The sequence below is a fragment of the Paramisgurnus dabryanus genome, chromosome 1 (assembly GCF_030506205.2).
Source record: "Paramisgurnus dabryanus chromosome 1, PD_genome_1.1, whole genome shotgun sequence".
Lineage (NCBI taxonomy): Eukaryota > Metazoa > Chordata > Actinopteri > Cypriniformes > Cobitidae > Paramisgurnus > Paramisgurnus dabryanus.
In genome coordinates, this window is record NC_133337.1 from 68,959,972 (window position 1) to 68,979,118 (window position 19,147).

Here is a 19,147-nt window from a genome sequence, read left to right on the forward strand (position 1 = left end):
TTAGTGTTTTTTTTAAAGAGCAGTGCAACGCAGCCTTTTATATTGCTAGGCAACCACAGAGTCAGCTGTCTTGTCAATCAAATATTGAAGCATGAGCTCTATTTTGCTGTTAACTGTCATATTAGCATATTCTGCTCTCAGCACTCCTTCAAAAGCGCGTGCTGCAGCAAAAACCACAAGGGGTTCCGCAAACATAAACAGCACGCATTAGCTTCCTGCCCATAGAATATCATTCAAAAAAAGGCGCCTGCACCTGCCATAAAAGCGTTTGGTGTGATCAGCCCCTAATGCTGCAAATTCGACAACACTCTTAGAACGAATGTGTTAAAAACAACACATTAGTGTCATTTCTGGGACAACACACTAAATGTGTCATCCCAGAATCCACTCATCTCTGTGTTATTATTGAAAAAAAACATTTTGTCAAAATCAACACAAAATGATACATAATGTGTTAAAAGCTAAACGCACAAAGATGTGTAAATCCTTTCTAAGAGTAAAGTGACCATTTTCAGTTCTTTACAACCTGACCCCTTTACTGTTTGTACACAATATTGACGTAGCATTTCTGCAACGGAAGTATGGCGAGAATCAGGAGTGTGTCATATATATAATTGCATTTGTGTAAATAACCTTTGATGATCAAAACATACACACAGTTTTTTTTTACTGTTTTTGAATTGATTGATGCTTCAGTTTTGTATAAGTTGGGTAAAAGCGCCATCTAGTGGATAATAGCGGAATTAGGAAGCGTCATTGGCAGGGAAATGTTTTCTCGTATTGACGAGATAACTCGTCCATGGTGGGGAAAGCGATAATGGAAAATTTATTATGACTTTTTATTAATTTAAACACCAAAAATTTGTATTTGCTATTTAAAAAGACTGAAAATGTATTAAAACTAAATAAGTTCTATAGAATAAATTAATACATGTCATAAATGTATCAAGTTATTTTTATAGTACAAAATGCCCCTATAGATGGATTTCAGTCATGTGACCTTTTACGTCATGCCGCCATCTTGAGGACCTACCGAGTACCAGTAGGCTATTGACAAGCATTGGCTACCTTGCTACGATTTACGGATTTCTAATTTTTTTACTGTCTATGACTCTTACGGATACAGTAAAGGGCTACAAAAGACAACATGTTGCATCTCGACTGTCATGAAAATAAACACTACTTTGAAAAAATATATATCTTGGTTAGGGTGTGATGCCTACTCGATCCCTGATGTGTTCTTCCAGCCGCTGTAGACTGCTACCGAACTACCACTATTTTACAACACTAATAAGGCTTGACACAACATGAAACTTTGCTCGAAGTATCACCTGGATCTCTACACATGAACGCGAGCATTGAGAACATTGTTTGTGTACACGGAGTTTACTAAAAATAAAGGTTTTGTACAACTGACTTTGGCTGTTATGTTGTACACTCGTCATCTCAGCCAGACGTAAATAATCGATTTCCGAATGCGAATGAATGAATCTCATATGAGGCTCCATTTTCCAACTAGAAGGTATTGTTTTTCACTTGCGACAAAACAACAAATTACCCGTGCATTTTTATGGAACTATGCTTTAGGAGATATCAATCTTTACTCTCCTCCCTCCTTATGCCGCAATTGGAGATCGATACATCTTGACTGGGAAGAAGGCGGCGAGCGGACGCCAAATCTTTCAAAGTCAGTTGTTCAAAACCTTCCTTTTAGTAAACTCTGTGTTCACAAACAATGTTCTCAATGCTCGAGTTCACGTGTAGAGACACAGGTGATACTTCGAGCAAAATATCATGTTGTGTTGAGCCTTCTTAGTGTTGTTAAAATAGCGATTTTGATGCTCACAGCATATTGAAGGCATAGCTTCTAGTTCTTTTGCGACCACTTCAGGTCCTCAAAATGCCGGAAGACAAGTGAGTGACGTCAGCTGATATTCATGTATAGGCACAAAAATATGCATGTCATGTCATTGATCCACTCATCACTAGAGTAATTTACTTCCCAGTCATTGAAACGTACTGCCTCATTAAGGGCTAGAGCAGGTAAAATAAACCTAAACCATTTTGTAATGAAAACCTATGTTCTCCTTTTCCTTTACTGAACTAAACATGAACCGCAGATTTGTGCTTTCCGATTGTATATTGAGAGTTTACCCAGAGAAAAATGACTCAGCATGGCACAGAATCCCAACTATTCTTCTATTTCCATCATATTTTGACTGTTTACTGCTTTCCTAATATGAAGGTAACAAATTAATCGGAATTTGGGGTCATGAGGAAAGCAAAAAATAAAAAATAAATAACATCGTCATCATGAACTTAAAAGGTATATTTCTCTCAAAATGTATCCATCCCATTTAGAAAGCATTTCAAAGGAAATTCTTTATAGTTATTACAGCTATTGGTAACTTAAGGAAAATATGTCAACAAACCTTACAGTGCTATAAAACGTCTATAAAAAGTAATATTACAAGTAATATTAGCAAGGCTAACTCTAATATTAATTTTATCTCAACACAATCACATGGCAATCATACGAGGTGGATAATTGTAGGAATTTATATGACCAACTTCGCATGTTTTTGTAGCAAACAGATATTAGCCCAATGGTTTAAAAATAACGATGTATCTGTGCCATTGTGCCAATATTGATTTATTTCCAAATTCAAGCCATGGTTTGAGGGATTTTAGTTGTTTATCACTAACTGATCAACTGTTTCGTTGATTTCCTTGACTTCCCACCCCATAGGTTATTTACCTGAAGCAGGTTGAAGTAACGCATCCTACTTAATTAGTTTCTAAACACAAAGCAGAAACTACTGTACTCTCTTACTAAAAATAGACATTACCATGGTAACAGTTCAACCAAAATAATCAACTATAATCCAACAGTAATCATAACAACACTAAACCAGTTATGATGAAAAAGTTGAACAGTCTCAAAGCAGAAAACACATTTTCAAACATTTTGAAAGATCTCATAACCTATTGGTTTATTATGGTTTAGTTTAGATAATTAATGCCTGTAACTATGGTTACCATGGTCTTTCTAATAAAAGAAAATATCGGAAAATAACCGTTTCTGTTTGAACACGTCAGATATTCAGCTTGAATTTACGTTTTTCGATGGACCAGTACACACACCTACACACACCAATAGACGCAAGTTACCTTGCTTATCATTCACTTTTCGTCCCACCTTCGCGCTCCCGCGTCATCCGTCCTTCCCGTGCCTGTTTTCATCTCAGCACACTGCCAGTCACAGCGTGTCGTTTCCTTTCGCAGACACTTTCTCCGCTTTACATCTCCAAAACGCCAGCGTTTCTCTGCAACACTGCGCAGAGGTCCAGTCGAGAATCAAAACAAAACGGCGCGCTTTCACTGCAGCACTGCTGCAATGTAAAAACGATGTAATCGGGTTCAAACTGAATCCAGTCGGCACCGCACAACCTCTGCCTTGACCAACTGCTTTATTATTCATAACTCGGGGAGGGACTCGTCCGAGCCGCTCGTTATTATGCAAGTGGGGGGCGCAAGGTCGACGTCAATCAAAAGATAATTTCAGATCATGCAAACCCTTTGTACTGATGGAATCGCACAAAAACTGTTAACGAAAACTCATCTGCTATATGAAAATCTGTACAGTACTTTCAGTTTCATACTGTAACTCAAATCATTAAACTTAACTGGACTAATCTGAACTTTGTGTATATTTATTGATTGTATATCTTTTGTGAAAATTGCTCATATACTTTTGTATATTATGTATGTTTTTATAAATTACCCATCAAAAATGACTTCCATATTTCCAATGATCTTAAAATCTTTTAATAATGTGTAGTTTAAATGTCTGAAATAAATGTTCTGGACAAAAACATACATGTGCCAAGAATATTAATTTCTTTAATTAAAAAACAAAAATGTTATTTTATTCAACTATATAGCCAATAAGAGTCCAGATGTGAACTCCTTCAATATTGTTTAAAGGTGCCATAGAATGCATTGAAATAATATGTTAAATTGTTCTCAGACATGCGCGTAATTTGCACGGGGGTTACGGGGGTCATGACCCCCGCAAAAATCAAATCCAGCTAATATAACCCCCCAATGTCATCACATCATTCAGATTAAAATAAATATTAAAGAGCACCAATTATGCTAATAAATTAGCACGTTAGCACGTTATTGTAATATCCCATAGTACATACATGTTATTAAAACTTGAACTAATGCACTGTGAGTCTTACATACCTCACCGATTTCTGCATGTCTGGAAAACGCTCGGATTTAGTTCCTGTCTCCGCCTCCCAAAATGTCTAGTGTATTCGGATTGGTCAGATGACTACTCAACTGTTATTGGTCAACTGGGTTCGGCGTGTGTTTGAAGGGTTACGCCCCTGACTAGGCGTGGGTTTTCCGGTTCTGACTGAGAGTCACAGGCAACGTAAACAAGCGCTATATTTCTCTATAAACGATGGTGTCTGTACTGCCTTACCACTTCAAGCTCGATCCAGAGAGTTCAGACGGCCGTTACGATATAAACGATCTCCGTCAATGAACGCGATTGGATTTAACTTTTTTAGGTGTCCTTAGCTCTGCCAGAATGCTAAACGAAGACGAAAATGTGTTGCAAAGACATCCAAAAGGTAATTATAACGTACTACATTACTTTGCAAACTATATGGAAACACCAAATGTAGCACATAGAAAGTATTTTTTGAAATGATTATAAAACTATTTCACTTATTAACATTATTTTACTATAGTAAACTTTATTATAAAAGACCGCTTACATACTATATTACTGTGCAAACTATATGGAAACACCAAATGTAGCACATAGAAAGTATTTGTTGAAATGATTATAAAACTATTTCACTTATTAACATTATTTTACTATAGTAAACTTTATTATAAAAGACCGCTTACATACTATATTACTGTGCAAACTATATGGAAACACCAAATGTAGCACATAGAAAGTATTTGTTGAAATGATTATAAAACTATTTCATTTGTTAACATTATTTTACTATAGTAAACTGTATTATAAAAGACTGCTTACATACTATATCACTGTGCAAACTATATGGAAACACCAAATGTAGCACAAAGAAAGTATTAATTGAAATGAATGTTCTACATTATTTCACTATGGTAAACCTTTTTTTTGAAAGACTGCTTATGTGAGGAACGACAAATACAAGGATCCCAGCGCAGAGGTGTTTATTCATTATGTATAATAGTAGACACAAATGTGAAAGTCAATATGGGTAACAGGAGACACTCAGTGAAAGTCAATATGTATAAGAGAAGACACTCTGTGTTCGTGGAGATGTATGCGAGGAGGAGACGACACAGGCGAGACAGGCTCAACGGAATCCCTTCGGGAAAGGCTCAGAGTGGGAAACACAGCACGGCCGTAGAACCTCCACTCGCACTTCCGAACTCCTCAGAGAAGAAATCCTGGCGGGGCACAGAGAGAGAGAGAGGCAGTCAGAGTCTTCAGCAGAGTCTGTGCTGGACAGCGCACAGCGGCAGTCCGAGCCTTACGCAGAATTACGCGCCCGAAAGCGCACTGCTGCTGGACAGCGCAAGAGGTAGACTGGCGCTCGGAGAATCCACAGGCAGAGAGAACACTGAGGTTTGACGGTGACACACCACTCGGGAGAGACTGACAGCAGGGCTCGGAGTCTACGGGGTAAAGGCAGCAGAGAGCACGGTGAGTAATCCAAAATCCGAACAAGAGACAGAAACCAAGATACGACAGGACTAGAACTAGACAAGCTAGCGGGCAGGAACATACTAAGACGAACTTGCAAGGAACAGAGGAAACGAGGGGAATTTAAATCAAACCGGATGGGCAAATAATGAGGATCAGGTGTGGGACGCCGGTGAGAAGAGTCGGAGATAATGAGGTCACCAGGTGGAAGGCACGCACGTGTGGAGCTGTCAAAACATAAACACAACACAACACATGGTGAAACAAAGACAAAGCGGCCAATGAGACCGAAATCATGACAGGACTCCCCCCCCACGACCGCCACCGGGCGGTCCATGAGGGGGCTCACCCCGTCGCCGGCGGAGATCCTCTATCAGCCCAGGGTCCAGGATGTCCCGGGCCGGTACCCAACACCTCTCCTCCGGACCATATCCTTCCCAGTCAAGGAGATATTGAAATCCCCTACCCCGGCGACGCATATCCAGTAACGACTTAACCGAATACACAGGGGCACCATCTATAAGCTGAGGGGTGGGAGGGGTGGGGGCAGAGGGAACAGGGTTAAGGTGGGAAAAATACACGGGCTTCAGTTTAGACACATGAAAAACTGGATGAACCCGACCGAGTGCTGGGGGCAATCCGAGCCTGACCGTCACGGGATTAATGACCTTAACAATGCTGTATGGCCCAAGGAATCGTGGAGCCAGCTTGCGAGAAGGCTCACGGAGAGGTAAATCCTTGGACGAAAGCCATACTTTCTGCCCACAGATAAAACGGGGCGCAGTTCTACGGTGACGGTCGGCTGCGGCTTTGGTTCGTCTGGAAACCTGACGTAAAGTAAATCTAGCCTTTCTCCAGGTGCGTTTGCAACGACGGACAAAAGCCAGCGCAGACGGAACCACCGCATCGGGTTCCTGTGATGGGAATAAAGGGGGCTGAAACCCCATGGACGCTTCAAAAGGGGACATGTTAAGGGAAGAAACAGGGAGAGAATTATGGGCGTATTCAACCCACAATCGACCCGCTGGGCACCCTTTTGGCACTTCCCCCTCCCGGCTGGCCCGTCTCACCCGTTGTTCTATTCCCCAGCGCAGGGCACCCACCACCCGCCCCTCCGGGAGGATGGTTTCGTCCCCAGCGGAACCGGGGCTTTCGAACAAACGAGAGAGAGCATCGGGCTTAGTATTCTTGGAACCGGGCCGGTACGAGAGGGTGAAGTTAAATCTGTCAAAGAAGAGCGCCCAACGAGCCTGACGAGAAGATAACCTCCTGGCTGAACGGATGTATTCGAGGTTCTTATAATCCGTCCAGACCAGGAAGGGCTCCGAGGTCCCCTCTAACCAGTGACGCCACTCACCCAAAGCCAGTCTGACCGCCAGCAGCTCCCGATTGCCTATGTCATAATTTCGCTCTGCTGGGTTTAACCGATGGGAGAAGAAGGCACAGGGATGCACCTTGCCATCCTTAGCAGACCGCTGAGACAAAACGGCGCCTACCCCGACATCCGAAGCATCCACCTCCACAATAAATTGAGCAGCCGGATCTGGAATAGAGAGAACAGGAGCAGAGATAAACCGGGACTTTAAAATATCAAAGGCCTCCTGAGCACTGGAATTCCAGACAAACCTCTCCTTAGTGGAAGTGAGAGCAGTAAGAGGTTGAGCAATCTGACCATAATTTCTAATAAATCGCCGGTAAAAATTGGCGAAACCCAGAAATCTTAATAAATCCTTACGGGAGTCGGGGACTGGCCATTCGGCCACCGCTTTGATCTTGGCAGGGTTGGGACGGATCTCACCGGGGGCAACAACAAAACCCAGGAACGAAACTGACTTACGATGGAATTCGCACTTCTCCGCCTTGACATACAGCTTATTTTCTAACAACCGGCGTAAGACTCGGCGAACATGCTGAGTGTGTTCCTGCATAGAGGGGGAAAAGATGAGAATATCATCTATGTACACAAAGACAAACTTGTTAACCATGTCTCTCAGCACATCATTAACCAGAGTTTGGAAGACAGAGGGGGCGTTACAAAGGCCGAACGGCAGAACACAGTACTCGAAGTGTCCGGTAGGGGTGTTAAAGGCTGTCTTCCATTCATCTCCCTCTCTTATTCGCACCAGATGATAGGCGTTGCGTAAATCTAGCTTAGTAAAGAACTGCGCCCCCTGCAGGAGCTCAAACGCAGTAGACATTAAGGGAAGGGGGTACCTATTCTTAACAGTAATGTCATTTAAGCCCCTATAATCAATACAAGGGCGCAGGGAGCCGTCTTTCTTGCCAACAAAGAAAAACCCCGCCCCTGCGGGCGAGGTGGAGGGACGGATGAGAACGGCACGCAGGGCATCATTAATATACTGGTCCATAGCCTCTCTCTCAGGACCCGATAACGAATAAAGTCTACCCTTAGGCGGAGAAGTGCCGGGGAGGAGATCAATAGCGCAATCATATGGCCGGTGAGGAGGCAGGGAGGTGGCCCGGGCTTTACTAAACACCTGAGCGATATCCGCATACTCCGCCGGGACCCCGGTCAAATCGACCGCCGGAACCTGAGGAAGAGAAAGAACAGAACCAGAAACAGCAGAACCAAGACATGACACATGACAAGACTGAGACCAAGACAAGATAATACTATGCTGCCAATCAACGTGAGGGTTGTGTTGCGCTAACCATCCATGCCCTAAAATAATAGGAGATAGAGACGCATGAAGGACGTGCAACACAATCTCCTCACGATGATTACCAGACACAGAGAGACTCACAGGAGAAGTGCAATGTGTAATCCGTGCCATCTGCTGCCCCTTGAGGGACCAGACATCCAAAGGGGATTGGAGAGGAACAACCGGGACACCCCAGGCGCGCACCAGCGCTTCATCAATGAAGTTGCCCTCCGCGCCAGAGTCGAGAAGGGCAGTGGATGGATGATCACGTCCGGCGAAGGACAACATGACGGGGAGCTGGGTACTAGAAGCAGGGGAGAGCTTTGAAGAAGTGGCGCCCACCAGGACTCCCGTATTCACAGATGGGCAGCGGCCTTTTGACGGGCAGGTCTTAGCAAAATGTCCGGATCTCCCGCAATATAAACACAGCGCCTTCTGGAAGCGTCTCTCTCTCTCTCTCTGTGACAGGCGCATGCGCCCCAGCTGCATGGGCTCAGACACGGCAGAGGGTGAAGATGATGAAGAGGGGGAAGTGGTGGTCTTGTCCAAAACCGCTCGCTGGCGAATGGAGCGTCGCTGCTCGCGAAGCAATCTCCGGGCTTCGATCCGAAGAGCGAGGTCAATGATGGCAATGAGGGAGGAAGATCCTGGACAGCGATCTCGTCCTGGAGATCATCAGACAAGCCCTCGATAAACTGCGCTCGGAGAGCCGCTTCATTCCAGTGGCAGGCAGCCGCTAGGATCTTAAACTCGATGGCGTACTCGGTGACTGTGTGTCCTCCCTGAACCAGATGTGCCAACCAAGCCGCAGCGGCGTCCCCGCGCACTGAACGGTCGAAAAGGCTCTCCATCTCCTCGCGAAACTCCTGAAACGACCGACAGCAAGAATGGCGGGCGTCCCACACGGCCGTAGCCCACTCGCGCGCCTTGCCAATCAGAAGGGTGATCACAAACGCAACCCGGGTGATCTCCAAGAAATAGCGGCGAGGCTGGAGGGCAAAAATCAAAGAGCATTGAGTCAAAAAAGCCCGACAGGAGGTAGGATTACCGTCGTATGGAGGTGGGGCAGTAACATGAGGCTCCGTCTGCGATGGCAGGCTGAGTTGGGTGGCATCGGCACTGAGCTGGTCCAAACGTGAGGAAAGGTCAGACATACGGGCAGATAAGTCCTCAACCTCCGCGGGATCCATTCTGGCAAGTTCGTCCTGTGAGGAACGACAAATACAAGGATCCCAGCGCAGAGGTGTTTATTCAGTATGTATAATAGAAGACACAAATGTGAAAGTCAATATGGGTAACAGGAGACACTCAGTGAAAGTCAATATGTATAAGAGAAGACACTCTGTGTTCGTGGAGATGTATGCGAGGAGGAGACGACACAGGCGAGACAGGCTCAACGGAATCCCTTCGGGAAAGGCTCAGAGTGGGAAACACAGCACGGCCGTAGAACCTCCACTCGCACTTCCGAACTCCTCAGAGAAGAAATCCTGGCGGGGCACAGAGAGAGAGAGAGGCAGTCAGAGTCTTCAGCAGAGTCTGTGCTGGACAGCGCACAGCGGCAGTCCGAGCCTTACGCAGAATTACGCGCCCGAAAGCGCACTGCTGCTGGACAGCGCAAGAGGTAGACTGGCGCTCGGAGAATCCACAGGCAAAGAGAGAACACTGAGGTTTGACGGTGACACACCACTCGGGATAGACTGACAGCAGGGCTCGGAGTCTACGGGGTAAAGGCAGCAGAGAGCACGGTGAGTAATCCAAAATCAGAACAAGAGACAGAAACCAAGATACGACAGGACTAGAACTAGACAAGCTAGCGGGCAGGAACATACTAAGACGAACTTGCAAGGAACAGAGGAAACGAGGGGAATTTAAATCAAACCGGATGGGCAAATAATGAGGATCAGGTGTGGGACGCCGGTGAGAAGAGTCGGAGATAATGAGGTCACCAGGTGGAAGGCGCGCACGTGTGGAGCTGTCAAAACATAAACAGAACACAACACATGGTGAAACAAAGACAAAGCGGCCAATGAGACCGAAATCATGACAGCTTACTTATAAGTGCTATGTTTTTACTTATTAGGTTTTAAGGAGAATGCAACAGGTTCCAGGGCCTCTTACCTGCGTGATTCATTATCCAGGTTTTGCACAAATTGTCTAAATCCCTACACACAGAACATTTATTGTACCGACTATAAGCCTTTGAGGTGCAGGACTAGAGTAAGTTTTATTACATTTTTAAACCAATAACACTAAAGTATCATTATAGTAACAAAGTACCCAAAAGATGTAACTTTAAAGAAAATATAATAGTCAGTCAAAAGTTTTTATTTATTTATTACAAATATATATTTAAATGTTAAACAATATACAAATAAACATACTTTAGTAACCATATTGTGCTCTTGTTTCAAAAATTGTTCAATTCATTTCTTACAGCTATCTATTCAGATAAATGGCATATCAAAGCTTTGTCAGCTGGTGCTATTTAAGACGACACTATAAGGTTATCATCCTGTCGTGTGTTGTTCTCCAGATACGCTTGGAGCTTCCTGATCGGAATGTTGGCTTCCGACGACCCCTGCACTGAAGATGGCATGCAATCACGTCCTCCTTTGAAGGTCTCTCAAACTGTGATGCCAGGTCCATTGGAATCAGGGCTTCCTTCAGCTTATCTTCAAATACCTCATCAAACACAAGCCTGATCACATCCTCCACATAACTGTACAAATATTGCAGTCAATAAATCTTTTGTTTTGATCATTTATTTCCCTGCTTCATACATTAAGTTTTTAATTATGAATGTATTTGAAATAAAACATTACTGCTTACGGTATGTCACTTGTGTGTTTTGGGAACATAGCCTTGTACTTTCCCTCTCCTGCTTTTGTTACGGCTTGGTGACATTGTAATGGATGGCTGCAAGGTACAAATACCTGTAAAATATAAACAAGCAATTAATTTATTGTAAAAGTAAATACTACTTTATTTAACAAAGTTACTAAAATACTTAAATACCTGCACAGCATTCCAATAAATGAGAAAATCAAAAAAATTTTGCTGCAAATCTGAAATCTCAGGCTACGGACGGCAAAGGCATCCACTGATGATGGTGATGGAAACATTGTGAAACGATGCTACTGCCTGGGTTCCTATGATTATGCAGAGAAAAAAAACTTTGTCATCATCAGTTATACATCTAAGACTGGTAGTGGTTTCACTAGCTAAATACATCATGTGTGTTACACACCTTTGCTCCTCATATGCCAGTCTGACTCCTTGTACTGTGTGTTATGATGTTGCATGTTTGCATACAGTGTAGAAGGATGTGTACAGCTGCGAATCTAGAATATAGACAAATAAAACAAACATGTATTCAGTCAAAAAGACATATTATAACAATAGAGTACCATGACTATAAATCGTTAGACTATTCATTAAAACGTTAATGTATTACATATTACATGGCCCAACATTAGCAACACACATTATGTGTTTACTTCGTTTCAAAATCTAAGAAAGCTTCAAGTAAATACAACAGTAAAATACATATAACTTTAAACAAATCATCTGTACTTAGAGTTTCTTGAGTTTGATCATGAGAACAAATTTTACTGGTAACAGTTTAGCTGGCATTTGTATTTGTATTTAGCTTAGCAACTTAGCAAGTTTGTAAACATGTCTAAACCAACATCGATAAAAAAAACGATAGTCTGCATAATTCAACATACACGTGTGTAAATATGGTACGTTGTTTATGAAATACAGTATTACAACACAAAACAATTAGCTTGCAAGCTAAGCTCTACACGCACATTATGTTAATCTCCGGTTACCGGTTACGTAACGTACAGTAAAAGGCAAATAATAAACGTGAATACTTACAGCCTGTGATCCAGAAGTGCACAGTAATCCAACTTTCAAGAGGAGACGTCGCGCAAATCCAGCTTCGGTTCATGAGAAGCAGTTATTGTGAAAACTCCGTGAACAACTTCTGACTGGATTTTTCCGGAACCGTATTAAACATGATGTCCTCTGTGGAAGTCCATAAAGTGCTATTTTTCCCTCGCATCTAAAGAGACAGCGTCTACTCGAGAGATTTAATCGCTTAAACAATGAAACAAGAGTTTGCAAACAGTCAAAGCAGGGACTCACAACCTCCGCCATTTTAGCTCTCTTCTGACTCGGCGCTCCCCACCCTCGTCTTTGAGGGCGTACCCAAGCAAAGCAGAGAGGGCTGAACTATGATAATGTTGGTCTTATCTACGTCACTAATCCCAGGAAGTAAACTGTTGCCTACAATCCGAGTGTTTTTTGTAGTCCTCGAACGTTAGAGACGATAACTCGCGTCATCGTTTTCTTTGAGGTATGTACTTTTTGAATATCGTTAGCATGTACTAATGCACACTTACACACAAAAGGATGTTTAAAAACGTGTATCCCATAATAGGTGCTCTTTAAATATTCCGAATTAACACTTTTTTCGTTTTCTTTATTAATTTCATTTGCCAGCAAGAAAGATAGTATTATATTTTAAATAATCTGTAATGTACCCCACCGCACCGACTACTTCAGGGGTTCTCAAAGTCCGGACTCCGGTCCGGATCCGGACCCGACAGGAACTTGATCCGGACCCGCGTCCACTTCATATTACAAGTGCATTAATTTCTATGTGATTGATTAAATGTGTGCATTTGCTACTTTACAAATGCATATTAAATTTGTAAACCATTCGTTTAGTTTTTTTTCTTTTTAGATTTAAGAAAATTCCTGGTCCGAAAATAAAACGAGTTATTTAAAAATTTCCTGTGTGACGCTGTAGCCATCACACCCAGATATTATGCACAGCTACTTCATGTACTACGGCTTTTGATCAGTATGTCCTTATCAATCTGAAATCACTGTTGGTTTGATTCGTTTAAAACATGCATTTGAAAAAGCAACACTCGTCAAACATAATCATTATACATATTCTTTATTATCATGAAAATACCTGAAAAGGTTTGAAGAACAGCAATATAAATATATCCTTAAGACATTTCCTTGAGCTGCGTGTTTCTGGTTCTTCGTCTGCAGCGCATATTAAGTTTCTGCCCGAGAGCGCCCCCTGGCTTTTGGATGTAGCGGCATTTCACCGTACTTCATTGAGAAGCATAGCAAGCATCATCAGCCAATTTATAGGTGCCCCCCTAATTTTGGTCAGTGTCTCTGCCTACCAACCACACTTTTTTTGCCATGGTTTATGCATCTGATGGAGAACATACTGTGCCATTTCACTAATTAGGTTGCTCTGTATTTTGCACCTGGTTACTTTTGGCATATTTCTTGTGTTTATGTTTATAAAATTTTTTTTACTTTAAATGCAAAATACACTTATGTTTTTCCCAAACTATTTGTGTTGATTTGTTATATAAACAAATGATTTACATAAAGTTTTTTCCGGACCTATGAAAATGATGAGAATTCAGATTTGGACCTTTGAATGTAAACTTTGAGAACCCCTGGACTACTTGGTATTACCCAACCAGCTATCTCCCCCAAGTTTGTTCACTATTTTGCGCAGTGGACGGCTGGGATGAATGGTTGGAGAAATAGCCACACGCGAACGCCTTCCCTCTGCCATTTATCCAATCTGAGGTACTAAACACAAGTTTTCCATCTTTACTGACTTCTGGCGTGAACACACGGTGAACACTCGATTTTAAGCCTTTCATTGATAACACAAAAGCAGCTGATCTCCGTAGTTTCGTTTTGAAAGCATGTGAAAGTTGCGCGATCCTATTTCATCAATTGAGCTGAAATATCAGAGATATACACATACAACACACTGTGCAGCATGTTTACTTGCTAAACAAGCAGCGGACTTCGACATATATATTAAAATATTATTTCGCGTCCATATAAACTCATAATTACTCCCGCACGCGTTTGAATGACAGCAGAGAGACTCGCCCGTCGTCTCACAGACCGCCCCCTCACAGTATTCAGGACAGAAGTGGACAAAGAGACGGATTTAAATACCAGGTGTAAACGTGATGTGTTTCTCTCGTCCACTTGTGATCCGATCGATGAAAACATCTTAATTCCAAGTAAATAGCCCCTTATTAATACCAAGTCGCACAACTATGATACAGCAGAGGCTGAAGCATGTTGCAGTGTGTCACATCCATCAGGACAAACTGGACCTCTTAACTAAGAAGTCAGTGTGTGCACAGTTCATTTCTTTTACACCGAGACGTAAACAGGTATTGTATTGTATTTACATGCGTTTGTTTAGATTTTGTTAGTGGATGGTGAGTTTTGGTGATGCCCACCAATATGTGAAATGTTCTGAATAAAGGTGCAAGCTGCACTCCATGTGCCACCCTGTATTGTGTAATGTGTTGAGAGTTGAATTGTTTATAATTCATTTGCTGCATGCAGGTGCCAATACAGTGATTCAATTGATTAATCTTTAAGTTCTTGTTTCTTTTTTAATAAAATATTGAACACACCCAAAAAATGTGGAAGCTGCCACTGCTGGCTAGTGCTTAAACACTTAATTTAACTACTGTGTCATTATGGCATAAATAGCCAAGTGAACAGCTGCATTTACGTTAAGTAGTCTAAATCAGTAAAGGTATCACAATGTATGTCTAATACAGGAACGGCAAATTAGCATGTCACCTTTTACACAAGAAAATGATTATATAAATAAATAAATATGCCGCAAGTTTAACCCCCCCAATGGTAGACCCAAAGTTACGCCCTTGTTCTCAGATATCTACCTATAAAAGGTATGTGACTTTATTAAGTGCAAAAGATATCCAGAGATGGTTCATTTACAACCTTAGGATTTACCCCAGAATTAAATGGTCTATTATTACTTCAATTTAAAGGGTCATTAATTATAATGTCGAGCTCTGCTCTGATTGGCAGAGCAGCTCCTTCAGTAGATCTGTAAACAGACCAATGCCAGTGTCAAACTCCACTTTTGCTTATTTAACAACAGGAAAAAAGGTTTGTGCGCCTAGCGCACAGTCTAAAAGAGGTGTTCCTATTCGCATAACACCGGTTTAACTGGAAAAACATGATCGATTGCATCATGCTGTCAATCACTGAGTGAAATGTTTAATTTTATCGTAAACTTCAGAGAAACACATTTAATAATATGGCATGGGCTTCTTATGTCTATAATTGTGTTTATATCCGTCATCACACAGACCAGAACAACACGAAAACAATGTGGATTAAACAAATCATGTTATATAAATTACACTGACTGTCAAAATGCGTATTGAAGAGGTTTTGCTCATCAATGCACGTAAAATATAGTAATAAAAACTTGAGATTTTTATACTGTTATTATACTGCAAAGTATGTGCTGCAAATGCAGCCGGTGTTAAACCACAATGGCCACGCAAAGGCAAATGCTCTCCTCACGCGTTGCTCACGCAACACATATGCGCTGCTCACGTTTGCGGTGTGAAAACGGTGTAATGAGCAATGGGTGCGTTTTGGGCGTAATCTTTTACATTTTAGTCCAATTTTATATTTAAAATCTTTTGTGTGCTGTCCATGTATTATTATTAGCATTAAACTCAACACTGCACTAGAGGTCTTCTCGGGTCCAAAGAAATGTACCCGACCCGAAATGACCCGAATCACTTCATACCCGAACCCGACGTGCATAAATAAAAAAAAATTAAAGAAATACCCGACCCGAGACAAACCCGAGAAAATTAGACCCGAGTCCGACCCGAACTAGTGAAAATTTTTTTTTAACCCGACTGGAACCGAATGTAAACGGCACTGACGTGTGTGCATTCTGCAGACCCACGCGCAGCAGTCAGACAGAAAGAAACTCCGGTGGCCTTGCAACCAATTTGGCGAGCTGCTCCATTCGTTTTACTTTGTTATCTGAAGACGACACCAATGTAACCGCTAAAATGTACATTTATAATTGACTGACATGTTTGTCTCAACGAAAATGAACCTTCCGACAACCACACAATGTCGCAAGCGCTCTTGGCAAACAGATGAGAGGTTTGAAAAGGACATTGACGCACGCACACAGGCGAAGGGGAGTTCGGGTCTTCTCGGGTCCTTTCAGGAAAAAACACATTCATTTTTAAATTACCCGAGACCCGATGCCGCTATTATTGTACCCGACCCGTGTCCGAAGTACATGTGAAACTTTTAGACCCGAACCCGATCGGGTCTCGGGTTTTCGGATCTAAGTGGACCCGTGAAGACCTCTACACTGCACATGCTGATGTGACAATAATTTGATTAGAAAATGCATTTTAATTGAAGATGTCATATGACATTGCTAAAGAGAACATTATTTTGTGTATTTGGTGTAATGCAATGTGTTTACACAGTTAAAAAAAACCATTGTTCACATACTGTACATTATTGTTGCTCCTTTGTGCCATGCCTTTTCTGTAACATTCTGAAAAGTGCAGTGTGCTCTGATTGGCCAACTATCCAGTGCTTGGTGATTAGCCGAATACCTCAAGGGTGTGAAGGAAATGTTATGTCCCTTACCATATTTGTAATATCTGCTCCCAAAGCAGTGGTAGCAACAAAACTTCAGCGAGAATAAATGTTGCGCCTTCTTACTTTGCGTATACATTAGGGTGGTGTTATGCAAATCTTCCCACACAGTGACGTAGATATGTGGGGGAGTGTTTGAATGGGGCGTTTTAGGAAGGCATGGATAAGCCTTTTTGGAAAAATATATTTTTGAGACTTTAATCTTTGTGACTTTACGCACAAACAGCTTTTAATACACCAAAGACAAAAGAAAACATGAAATCGCATCATATGACCCCTTTAAGCGTTGCTGTCATCAGGCTTTGCTTAAGTTGTCAATCAAAATATTATCCATTTAAAGGGATCACAGTATGCATTGCAATCTCTCTCAACCTGCTTTTGCTTGTGTGCAACTTTACATTGTTTTGCATAGTCTGGAGGACCAGAAGTTGACATCAGAAAACCCATTGTTGACTTAATGAAGATTATGAAATACATTATTCAGTCAATCCATCTGTTCTTGTAGTTCCCCCATGTGGCCCAAATCATTACCCCTCTCTCATTAAATTCCAGTTTAATTTTCACCCTGGTTGTCTAGGGATACAAAATTAAATCTTTACATTATTCTGAAGCAAATAAGGTTATAATCTCACTGTCAATGCATGTGTACATGTTTTAGAGTTATCATATCAGCCAGTCTACTCAACATGTTGCCCAACTAATCGTTGTTGAACAACCCATTCTTGGTATTCAGACACTCAGAAGCTATTCGGTCTTACCAAAATACATAATTCCAACAACACATTGGGAATAATAGTCCAAAACAGTAAAGCTTAACAGGCACAGGGGTAGATTAAAGACTAACCTGTGATGCCCTGCTAAGTCTTAATATACTCCATCTAAAACTATGTTAATCAACCATTTGCTCATTTTTTTAGTACTTAATTATAATTGTTTATTGGTTATTAGTATGCATGTAGGTTTATTTTGCTCTTTTATTAACAAGAGTCTAATAAGTAACCTTTTTATAAATTTATATAAAAATATATAAATAAGATATTGTGAAATTAAAATGGAGTTTACATTTTTGCCTCAAAAAATTTGCAGCAAAAACAGCCAAATTTGTTAAATCCCAATGAAATGACTAAAGTGACATTTGTGAATATAAGGCATTTGAATTACTGACTATAACCTTTTCATTGCCATTAAAGTAAAATTTCTAAACCTTAAAGCGTAACTAAACCCCTGGTCAGAGCCTGACTCCACCCACTGGCAATATTTGAAAAATGCAAGAAAAGTGGGCAGATCCCAACAGAGATAGAGGGGACGAACTAAGCTCGTACCAAGTGTGTGGTGAGATCGTAACAAGGGCGTGGTGATCTTGAACCTGCTTACGTCACGAGTCATTTTTTGGACCCAACATCCAATAGGAAAATTCAACTGCAGTAGCCACCATTCAACCTGAAGAGGGCAGCACTCACTCGTTTTTACACCATATATTGTAGTTTTGAAACACTTTATATCCAAATGTTAAAAAACTTACTAAAATCAATGAACAGCACTAATAAACCATCATTCTTACAGATCAGTAACTAAAAAAAGTTGGATTAGGGTTTAGTTACTCTTTAATATAGACGGTTTCAGCATTAACAACATAAACAGGCGGCTTTTGTGGAAAACATGTAACTTACTGTAAACTCCGCTAAGAATAAATAACAACAAAGTCCTTTAAAACAGTGGTTTTCAATCTTGTCCTAGGGGACCCACTGCCCTGCAGATTTTGCATGTCTCCCTTATCTAACACACCTGATTCAGATCATCAGCTCATTAAGGGACAGATCCATGAACAGAACTGGGTGTGTCAGTTAAGGGAGACATACAAAATATGCAGAGCTGTGGGTCCCATACGACAAGATTGAAAACCACTGCTTTAAAACATGCAAAATAAACAACACGTAGATTACCTAGGAAACCAAAACATTTGTTATTTTGTATAGGTATTATTTCAAGAGTTCAGTTTAGTAACTAGTCAGACAGAAACAGAGCTTTTCAAATCTGTGCGTTTCAGAAAGAGATTGAAATCTGGAGTTACAAAAATGTACACAATGTGAAAATGAATGTGTTTTTTGAACCATAAACCATGTGAACACAATGGCCCTCATTTATCAAACGTGCGTACACCAAATTTCCAGCGTACACCTGGCGTACACCCAAAGCCACGGTGACTTTGAGATTTATCAATATGGAC

The 19,147-nt window shown here is 41.5% G+C and overlaps 1 long non-coding RNA gene across 1 annotated transcript; it reads right to left on the reverse strand.

Annotated features, from left to right (window-relative positions):
• Positions 1 to 10,703: 10,703 nt before the first annotated feature.
• Positions 10,704 to 12,839, reverse strand: LOC135734486 (uncharacterized). The gene is made up of 5 exons (XR_010527361.2): positions 12,268 to 12,839; positions 11,633 to 11,726; positions 11,401 to 11,534; positions 11,215 to 11,318; positions 10,704 to 11,104 (listed from the first exon to the last, which is right to left on the reverse strand). It is a non-coding gene; the product is annotated as an uncharacterized lncRNA (long non-coding RNA).
• Between the last annotated feature and the right edge of the window lie 6,308 nt (positions 12,840 to 19,147).